The sequence below is a fragment of the Papilio machaon genome, chromosome 13, assembly GCF_912999745.1.
Source record: "Papilio machaon chromosome 13, ilPapMach1.1, whole genome shotgun sequence".
Lineage (NCBI taxonomy): Eukaryota > Metazoa > Arthropoda > Insecta > Lepidoptera > Papilionidae > Papilio > Papilio machaon.
This window is the reverse complement of record NC_059998.1, coordinates 7075091-7087147: the sequence shown is the minus strand read 5'-3', so window position 1 is coordinate 7087147 and position 12057 is coordinate 7075091. Positions and strand designations below refer to the sequence as shown.

Sequence of the window (12057 nt, the reverse complement as noted above, 5' to 3'; positions counted from 1 at the left end):
TTGACTATGGTAATGTTTCAAGATTGGATGCTTTAGTTTTTTTTTAGATTAACAAGGTACGTTGACATTAAAAAATAAGACAATTTTTTTTTTGCGACTAACATCTTACTAATATTATGTTAATGCTTGGATGGTTGGATGTTTGTTTGAAGGTATCTCCAGAATGGCTCAACGGATCTCGATATAATTTGGCATAGATCATAGTCTGGAAGAATACATATAATACTTAACATTTTTTTTAATTCCGAGCGGACGGAGTCGCGGGCGACAGCTAGTACATAATATTTAATGAAATATTGATTTGTTAATCTTAGGTATCGGTAAATACAAAATAATTTAAAATTTATACGCTAACACTGTCACCACACAAATAAGCAAGTCGCTTAAAGTGGTGATCATTGTATAAACGGACAAGAAGTGTGTACGTGTGGACAGACCACTTGATCCACTCAGTCAGGGATTCCGTAACAACGGTCCACAATGACAAGAAATTGAATTAATTAGGTACATACAAGCCTTTTGTTTATATGCAGCAACTTGCTCTTATTTAAAGACGTCCTGACGAAACGAGAGGAACTAGTTCTATTGTTTATTGCGTCAATATCAAAAATTTCTCTTTTTTCCAGAGTATTGTGAAGTATAAGAACACTATAACTGTAATAAACTCGTCAACTTATGTTCCCACCGAGAAGTTCGGAGCCTAACCAAGTTAGGAGTGATTAAGCCATAGACAACCACGCTGTCCCAGTGCGGGTTGCTTGACTTTACACGTCTTAGAATTAACACTCTCCTGAGTGAATGTACGTCGAATGTCTCATTATGAAGAGTGTCTTTGATTGTAAAATTTATTGAGACAAGATATAATAAGTGCGCGTCAGCCGCTGTGTAAAAATCCGTACATGTGTAAATAGTGTAGACATTAATGTCGAAATTTATATCGTAGTCTAACCTCGTACTCGTACCTTTAAAAATATTATATTTATAAAGACTACTAGTTGTCGACCGAGACTCCGTACGCGTGAAATTAAGAAAAAAGTAGCCTATGTGTTCTTCCTACTTTCTACATCTATGCCTAATTTCATCGAGATCATGCAGCGGTTCTGGAAAGACCTTCTAACAAACGTCCATCCATCCATCTAAACATTCGCATTTATAACAACTAGCTGTAGCCCAAGACACTGTCCGCGCGGCATTAAAAAAATCTTCATAAGTAGCCTATGTGTTCTTCCAGACTATGACCTATATCTGTGAAAAATTTCATCTAGATCCGTTAAGCCGTTCTGGAGACACCTTCAAACAAACATCCATACATCCATCTAAAAATTCGCATTTATAATAGAAAGAAGTAAGATAAATAAACATAATAACTGTTTGAAGTTTTATTTCAGGTTACAAATACCTACAATTTAATATAACTTCATAACGTTATTATGATTAATATTGTTTTCAGTGTACGTGATTCATTATTTATTTGTCCTTCGTTGAATTCAACGCTGTTTAATTGCCATAAAAATCAATAATCACACGAAAACATGTTTTTGGACCGAAATTTTAGATGGATGTTTGTTTAAGGGTATCTCCGGAACGGCTCAACATATCTTGATGAAATTTGGCACAGATGTAGAACATAGTCTGGAAAAACACATATGCTAGTTATAAAGTTTGTGTTTCATTCTGCGCAGACGGAGTCGCGGTCGACAGCTAGGAGACGTATTGTAATTGAAAACCGAAGGCATTTTTATCTGTACATTAAAAAATGTTTTTGTAATCATAACGTCGAAGAGTAAACCTTCAACAATTGCAATTTCCTGTTCAAATGCAATATTATTGTGCAATCACATGACTGATTTCTATATGGCGTGATTCGAATGTCCGAAGCGATGTACTGTTTACTTTGTCTTGGGGCGCCATTGTTAACTAGTCTAATTATTTTTTTTTTTATATTTTTCTTATTTGTTTTTATTATTTAATATTTAGTATAAACTTTATGTAAAAGAACAACCGAATTTACGGAAAAATATCTTTTATAATAAACGTATTGTTAGATAATAATCTATACTTACTCTATGATCAATTCAATAATCTATGATCGATTCAATTATCTATGATTTTTGTAAAAGATGGCGAGTCGTTAATAAATTTCGAACGAGTAACAGCCTTTTCTTTCTCAAGATCCAAAATAACCAGATCCAACCATCACGTATTTCTACTCTTTTACAACATCGTGTTGACAACAACAAATAATTTTGTATCTGGCACGAAACATATCGTAAATAGGGCACATCTGGTCACAGCTCCTAACGAGTACAGTCACAGTCGGCGACAATGTCGACACGTTACAAAATACCGTAACACAGTTTAGTACGGGACTGTCCAATAACAATGATATATCGTAGTCATTAAACTGTGCTGCTTGCTTTTATCATATTTAATAGCGTTTTAATATTAGTTTACGTGCAACTAAATTAGACTTAATTTCGTAAAACATCGTTAAATGCAACAAATTATAACATTTAAATGATAATAAAATTGTAGAAGCAGAACATACCTTCGACAATTTTGCAATATGTCAAATTAAAAAAAAACTTTCAGTTCGAGAAACAATCGTGATATATGAAGAATGTGTAGTCGCGTTATTAATTAGTTCAACGATAAGTTAGAGTTATGTTCAACAAGGTACGTTAGGATGGACGCTGGGATTTGGTCCTTTTGTTATGTACGTTCCACTAATTCTGTAGGAGCTCAGTCTTTCATTACGCGTTCTGCGGGAGACTGGAATAATTTGCGGACGCTACGTTGCCCCCCTTCAAATTTCAATGTGGATGAATCTAGGGAACATTGAATAGATTAATTAATATATAGATAATATATATATAATATATATATATATATATATATATATATATATATATATATATATATATATATATATATATATATATATATATATATATATATATAATATATATATATAGATTAATTCACTGAGTACGCATCATCAAATATTACATAATTTAAATGACAAGCAAATAGTCAAATTAAATACCATACTCATGACAGGAGTGTTGTTTATTATTTGTATTTTCGTATATAAAAATTTAGTTGTTTTATAATAATATTATTATTTAATTAAAACACAATTAGAAAATTATACTATACGTAAACAGCATTTTTCCTATATAGAAATGTTCATGGGCGTCTGATCAAATAACTTTAGGAGGTCCGTTGCTCGTTTGCCCACTTCTCCTATAAAAAAAAAAAATAGAAAAAATAATTTTAATTTCAAAATGAAGTAATAATAAGATCTCTTGGATATTCTTTTCACTTCAAAAGAAAGAATAAATCAGATCTTAACAAACGTTTAGCATCGTTCTCATGTAGTTGGTTATTGATTTTCGATGAAAATAGTCTGAAGTGAGTGAAGGACTAACCATTAAAATAAATAATGAATAACGCTATTCAGAAACATTGATCGATAGATAGTCTATTGATCACTGTTCTTATTACAAAAATGTATGAAATAACTGGACAGTATCGTAAGTTATAAAACATCGAAATATAAGTCATAATTTTGTGAATTATTGTTTTAATATCAAATAATTATTGACATCACAATTTACCTAGGTAAATTACCAACGAGTGGTAATCACGATCAGAGCACGATATTATCTATTAAACAAGATTTTAGGAATGGAATCACATAAAGGATCAAGAAATGTTACGAAATAAAAGGTTACATAGTTCCAGGTGAACTATCCTCCGCACCTTAGACATTTAAATCTCATCGCAATTGATATTTGGTATCGTGGCACCTATTTTAAAATGAACCAAACATTTCACGTTCCGTTTAAAATGAATGGTTACAATGCACTATCGATATTTAAGCGCCAATCACTACTGCTAGTTACAGTCGCCTTCGTTCTCGTTGTTACAGTTCAAAAAATTTCCCATGCACTTCGCAAATAACTTAAACTGCACCTTTTATAAATAAACAACAGGTCCTAACGATATTATTTTATCAAATTAATAATCTTACTAATATTATAAATGCGAAAGTTTATAATTTAGATGGATGGATGTTTTTAGAAGGTATCCGCGGAACGCCTTGGATGGAGTCGCGGACGACAGCTAGTAATGTATAAAACCTGTCCTTTATTCCTGAATACTGTATAATATAATTTTGCGATATTTATCGTTTTATCGGACGTTCGTACGATTGTCGCTCTTAAGGCGGAACACCGCGTAAGACGGCGACTGTACAACACTATGATTTGATTATGGCATTAACGTGAAATGTCACTGCACGTGATTCTGCCACCTGAGCGTCGGTTGTTAACCCTACATTGTTTTGTAATTGTATAAATAAATATAAAAGTATTTAATTGAATTAAAAGTTTAAAATTAATTAATTCATTGTTTAAAATATTGAATTTCAATTATTCATTGAATTGTTGTTGTTAGTTGTTTTCTCATCGACTATAAAAAAGCTATTGTATTTGTGAAAAATGTACAACTTATTTTAAGTTTATCGTCTCATAGTTTCAGACAATTGTCCTAGGATTTATTGAGTTTATGGGATTCACTATAGACTGACAAAGTTATTTGACCCGGTGGGCATAAGTCAAACTAAATTATGACATCGCACAAACCGGCAGGACGCTAACTGTTAATGTCAAATAATTGACACCAAATCGTTAAGACAAATGTAATTAAAATTTATTTAAATAGTGCCTAGTAATGCTAGTAAATTCCTTTAGAGGCAATTGCAATGAAATAACAACCAATCAATTATTTGCCACGATTTTAGTATTTAAGCGAAATGTCATAACGTTTATGTTGTCAGATGGATAATAAAGTAAGTATACATCATTACTTTGAGCATTTAGATGGTAACTTGACAACCTTTGGTTAGGACGCGTTATAATGGCGCCAAACACTTTATAGTCTGTTTGACAGCTTATAATTTTACGCAAAATGTATTTGCCTTTAATTTCATATAAAGTTCTTGTGTAACAGATTATTTTCATAATTTAGCGACTGCAAACTGTGATGCTTGTATTTCGTATATCAATTTTGTATGAAAACTACAGACCAACGCCGACCACTTCAAGTTTTACGATTATACAATTCAACCCGCGTATGGCTGTTGTAACGGCTACTTAAAATCAAGTAATAGTTACATATGACGTAATTTTGAATCAATTTTTATTTATTAAATCTACATTGAGGAGTCCCTGAGTGACAATTAAAGGACAGTAGATTTATTTTATTGTCTGTTTGTACCAGTCGGCTTCGTGGCTGTGTCTCACGGTTGCCGGTTGCCGCGCGGTCCCATGTCAATTGGCGGCAATTGTACACGGCTTGGGGTCAGCGGGGTTGCCAGCTGCAGCATCTAGGTAGCCTAATGCCAATCGAAATTGATTGTCGATTGCCTTTTGTTATTTCGTGGGATAGAATCGTGCTACTGTTTAATTTCGTTAATATGTGTTTGATATGTATTTATGCTACTTATATATATTTCTTTTAAATATAAAATCAAAAAAAGGTTGGTATTAAAAAAAATCTTTATATAACATTCTCGGAATATAAATTTAATTCATATGAAAAAGCAGCTTACTCGCCTGAGCTTTTAGCTTTGAATACCGTCAAAGTTTCGCAACAGCCGGCTACGCAAAATCCCCACTGAAAGGTCGAATGAGCGAAAAAAAAATTAATCCCATGCAAAAATATTCGGAATTTTTTCACGGATTCTCTCGAACAGTAGAAAAAAAATGTTCGAGATTTTCCCTCTATTCCCAGAGTGTTCACGAAAGTAAAGGAGGTTATGGGGGAAGGGGGATGAGTGGGGGTGTACGTAGCTCTTGCCCAGTTGTACCCGGGTATGCCCGGGTTCGCCCGGGGTCGGCTCGGGTGTGGGAGTAGTTGAGCTATAACTCGGTAGCTTATGTTTGCGTCGTTTCGTGACGTTTTATGCTTTACCGCCCGGGATATCTGTTTCGGACGGTCCATTTGAGGGCAGCGAGCACTTTTGTTCCCTGAAAATGATGTTTGTCAGCCTTTGATAGAAGAGTATAAGTTACAATTTAAAACACACTGCCATCTAGCATAAAAATTCTGCAATAAAGTTTTTGTAGTTCGTAGCATGCTTAAGTAGAATACAAATTTCGCATCATATTTTACTCTAATACTGGTGACCTATTGCCACACAAAAAGTTTGCTAATGACACTAAAATTCATAAGAAATTATGATATCTTGGTAAGATGACACCACTCGATATCCTCCCTTGTTAGTTTACACGGCCTTATATCTAACCATCTGTAAGAGCACGACTTATTTTGCCAGGCTTTCTTTTTTTTACCCAATCGATATATCATCGTTACTGTCAGTTGTGACGTAGTAACGCGTATTCTCTGACCGAAATATGCTTTGCTTAAGTGTCACTGAACTTTCTTAATATTATTACTGTTAGTGTGGCCCATAATGTAATTAATTTTAATATAGTTTTTCATCACTTATATACTAAAATCTAGCCTTAAGAAAGGTTATTTATTCATTTTGTATAAATTTACTGTTGAAAAGTGTTCGTATCGTATAGTGGTATAGTGCGACGAAGTTATCTGGTTTGATGAGTTAAATTTAAACTAAAGTACTAAGTCATAGGCTGAAACACAGGGCTTTGCCCTAGTTCAGGAACCAAGGCTTCCACATAATTGTGTATATGAGTGTCACAATAAAGCAGTTATTTTTTTATTTTATAGGCGTCCTGTTAAAGTCAATAAAATGCCACACGATCTTTAGTTATCTTTTGTTTTTATATTTTTATGCTGATTTTTTTAAATGAATAAATTACATCTCTTTCCAGGACGAATGAGTTTGTCGTACTGTACACTTTGTGACAAATATCATCATTTCAAATAACCTGTGAAGGATTTATTTTTGGAGTGTTTGGTAAACATGAGAGAAGGCGACACGTTACAGCGTCAAAACGCCCACGCAACTTCCAAATTACTGATACAAACGCAATATGACAGTTTACGTAAATATGAAAATGTTACATGTTTTCTTTACAAAGAAATGTAATATATATGAATAAGTCACTGAGAAACAAGTTTTGTTTTTATTACATTTTTGGAACGAAGTTCCTTATCGCGCGTTGTGAAAGCGGGCTAGACGGAAAAAATTCTTACGAAAAGTTGTCACGACACTTTTTGCTATATCACCATGGCAACGACGTGACAATATATAACGAAAATTCATAGAAATAAAATGTACTTCTTGTGAAGACTTAAGTTTTTTATGCATAGAATAATCATTGGTTCCTTCACTAATTAATTGAAAGGAACTTCGTTCCATCCGGGTGTCCCTTGACACCTCTCAAGTTTTTTATTTTAATTACTGTACATTACTAAAATAGCTGTCGGTTGCGACTCTGTCCGCACAGAATTAAAAAAAAATTAAAAAGTATCCTATGTGTTCTTAAAGACTGTGTTCTATAGCTGTGTCAAATTTCATCAAGATTCGTTGAGCCGTTCCGAAAATATCTTCAAACAAACATCCATCCATCTAAACATTCCCATTTATAATATTAGTAAGATAGTAAGATTCGTTTGGTTGGATATGAATAAAAAAAATATTTCCGTAAAATTAATGTCACATTTTGTTTTATAAGTCAAAATTTAATATCGTACACGTTTTCCCCAATGAGAGACTTCGAAATTAATTTCGGATATTAAGGTAAATTTCATTTTGTTTCAAAACGAAACAAAATATTCTCGAGATATAATCATCGTTGACGTATTTAAGGGTGTAGTAATAAATAATTCATTGCGTTTACTCGAGCAGATATAATGAGTCCCGATTGTTCAGTGGGGCGCCGCGTGAGGGGATCAAATTAATTTGAATATTAGATTTAATATTTATCATGGCTTTTACTCATCTCAAGGTCATTTGATAAAGGTCAACAAACAATTATTAACCGCTGATCGTCATGTCGGTTGACTATGGCCTAGTCACCCCTAACTTAGGGTAGGCTCCGAGCACTTCGGTGGAGATGTAGTGAGCTGATGGTGGTGTGGTGATTGTCATCGAACAGTTCGTGTATGTCAGCCCTAAGATCATGACGAAAGCGATTATCAAATATTTCTTTAAACTTTTGTACATTTAGGAGTTTAAGTGTCAAAAATTAAGCTCGGATTTAATTTCAAGTATGTCAAAAGAATGTGTGAACCAACCAAAAGTAAGAATATGACTAAGAAGGACTTCAACAAAAGAAGGGAATTATTAACGTTGTAGCTTTGTACTTACAAAGTAATTCAATAGCATACATAGAACTCGTCATTTGGGTATCATTGCGCAATTCATTGGGTAATGAAATATTACGTGATATTATAGAAAAAAGTTCTATAAGCAACCGCGGAGGGTTACCCTTTTACAGTTCCGCACGTGTTCTTTACCAAGCGAAATCTCGTGCCAAAACAATTAACTAAAAGCGTCAGAGTACCGCTCCGACGCCTTATTCATAAAATGTCCGAGTTCTACAAATAAGGTCGTAACTCTTTTTTTTTTGAGCATAATTTATTTTTGTGTTTTTCTTCGCTAAATAAGATCTTTATAGACATGTAAATAAATGGTCCCTAAGCAAAGTCGTAACGCAAATAATACGTTAATGACATAGAAATGTTCCTATGTAAAAGTATATTCCATTAAAAAATTCATGAATTAAACAAAATATACTAATTTTCAAAAAGTAAAGAAAGTAATTTTACTCAAAATACGAGTTACTGCCGTATACGTTGGAACCCTTGATATTATTATCCGTGATTGTTCTATACGGCATTTTAGGTACCATATTTAGTAACGTAATTTCTATTTTATACCATAAGAAATTAAGTTTAAAATGCAATACCAACATGAGTTAGATAACAAAATGCATGCGGGTGACTGAAATGGAAAAAAAAAGTATAATGAAAAAGGTCGGAATATGTTAACGATGTGAAAGTAAAAAGTATTCGCTTTTGTGCTGAAGTTTTTTATCCGTTATATTTTTATATCAAATAACTTTTATTAAAACCTATACTTTTTGCAACATTTTATTTACTAGAGCTGAACATATTTAATCTGATTTATCTGACCTGCTTTATAAATTTTAACATTTTTCGAAATCTCAACAAATTTTTTTTAGTCAAGTAGAATTAATTCATCATCAGCTCACCATACGTCCCCGCCGAGGGGCTCGGAGCCTACCCCAAGTTAGGGGTGACTAGGCCATAGTCAACCACGCTGACCAAGTGGTTGACTTCACACATATCATTGAATTTCTTCTCAGATATATGCAGGTTGCATCACGATGTTTTCTTTCATCGTAAGAACGTCGGATAAATGCACATATGTAAATCGAAAATCGAAAAACACATTGGTACATGGCGGGGTTCGAACCCAGGACCTACAGATTGCAAGTAAAGTGCTTAACCCCTGAGCCACCGACGCTCTCGAGAATTAATTATTAAATTAAAAATATGGTTTAAAACGTTGCATTTTAATTTACTAGATTTCCTAAGTGTTTACTGAATAAACATTTTTTGTCTAGCTAAAATTTCATACAAATGTATGAACATAAACTTGCTTTGAACAATAAAGTATCAACGTACAAGGTGACTTTCCAAGGAAAATTATCATTGAATATTTTCTTTCGCAAATTCTATTGGTTACCTAGGTAATAAATCAGCTCGACATCAGCCCAAACATCTAAATATAACAATAGTAAAATGTGGAAGTACACGCACGGGGTGGTGCGGTGTGTCCAACCCCCCGCTAACGAAGGGTGGCCGCCCCCTGCAGACACCCCCCGCCCCCTGTGCGTGTCTATAAGGGTACGTTTACAGGGATACTTGCGGTTTGAGGAAAGTAGGCCAGTCTATTTTTAAATGTTTCATATCTTCCAACTAGTGATTTTCGGTGCGGTAAAATATTTTTATATTTAGGAAAAATACACAAATATGTTTGTATGTATAATTTGTATGTATGTACTAAAATTACCAAAAAGATGGCTTACATTTACTGGCTACGTGTTTGCCATTTTTTGTACTGAAGTTAGAACCATAACTTGAATAATCTGTCTACAATTAGGAGCTGTATTTTTGTTTTCATCGTATTCGGACTATTTCATGTTTCAAACGAAGCAAATAAAAAATAAAATACAATTTGAATATATTAATATTCTTCAGCTCGTTAAAAGTTTCCAGTTATGAATAAATTAAATGTTTTTATTTCATATTTCCACAAACGATACGAAAGCCAATCAAGCGGCCATATTGAATTTTAACGCTTCACAGTTTTAATTTTTAAAAAAGCATATATAATATTGTCACGTTAGTAAATTTAAAAAGGTACTGGATAAAAGGAAAAGAAGAAGAAAAAAGATCCTTTAGTAGAATAATACATTGACGGCTTTTCGCGGCAATTCGCGTAACATTCCTGAGATCACCCACTACAAATAAGGTACACCTTCTGGTACATTTCTTTCACTTTATTTCCATACACTTATTTTCACTTATACGCTAAAAAGTAAAAGGTACTCTTAATATCGAAATTCTTTGTTATCACCAATTTTATTGTGACCCATCCGCAGAAAACAGTTACCTCTCTTAACGCGTCTCCTCTGAATAATCGAAATCTGACAAGTTACGTCAGATTTCGATTAGTCATGATATGATTTTCAATGTTTTACATACAAGACATATTAGTGGTGGAAATATAACATAACTTGTTGTGTAGTTGATATGACGTTAAAACAATTTGAAAGCGCCGACGAAAGCGTTAACTCAATTCGACCATTAGCGCAGGACAGGGCAGTGTTAATAGGATTACGTCGCAGCCGCGGGTGTGCTCCGCGCTTACCTAATTACAAACGCTACGACGGTAAAGTATTATCTTTTCTATCTTAAAAGGGATAAAACTTAAAAAGACATTCTATACTTTATTTTCCAGTTGAACACATTTTTCGTTGATTAATAAACAAAAAAAAAGCGATCTGAGTTAACATTTCATTATTAACTCTTCAACTGCCATTCTCAGAGTTCTTTAACCAGTCTCTTCGACTGAAGATTTCCTATACTAAATCAACACTAAGGGTCTCGTTAAAAGTTAATTGTACATTGATTGAGGAGTAAGATTTTTTAAAGATTACATATATTTGGGATTCAACATGATCCGTCCATACAGTCAAAGTATATTCTGTATTGTAGAATTGGAAATGAGAAATTTTAACACCTATCTAAACAATTTTACCTTTATAAAACTGTAAGACTTGTTACGTATGACAACTTTATACCATCAATTTAAACATTGAAATTTTTCATGGTTTTAAAAAAAAAACATATACAATATATGAAATTATCAGCCAGTGACATTGTAAATATAATTTCTCATTTGTATTGAATTCGATGTATGTACCTAGTATATATACAGGATGGTTCAATAATCCGGTAAATGTATAAAGCGTGTGTGATGTGATAACAAAGATCCTGTGACAGCATCTAGAGAGCGCAGACAAAGACGGTAACACGATAAGGCTGGAGGGTGGGGATTGCCATTGTATACATACTCATCCCCCTGACAAGAACTAGTATAAATATCTTCTAACATTAAAGAAATAATACTTAGGAAGCAAAAACAAGAAAGTATCGAATATGTGGATAGTTACAAAGGGGAGAGAAAAGAAAGTATGGATGGTTGTATGAGACGGCTGATAGAGATGTATAGAAAAATAAATACTGTGCCAAACTCATGTATGAAAAAGGGTAGGGAGGTAACAACTACGTTACCACTAATATAGGTCTTAAGTTGGATTAGTATACAGGCCGTGAAAAAAGTCAGAAGTCATTTCCCCTACTAGAAGTACTTCTACAGAAGGTCAAGTCACTTAAGAACTCTACGACCTACCAACCTGCTAAGACAAAAAACGCTGATACATTTAACATTGCGATGGACTCTTGACGTAAATAACTTTTAAAGAAGTTGAATGTTAGAATCGTCTTTTTTTACACACCTTTTATAAT

At 33.4% G+C, this 12057-nt stretch overlaps 1 protein-coding gene across 1 annotated transcript in view; it reads right to left on the bottom strand.

Annotated features, from left to right (window-relative positions):
* Window positions 1-12057, bottom strand: part of LOC106709221 — a 69734-nt gene that overhangs the window by 1030 nt on the left and 56647 nt on the right. The gene's annotated exons all lie outside the window — the stretch shown is intronic.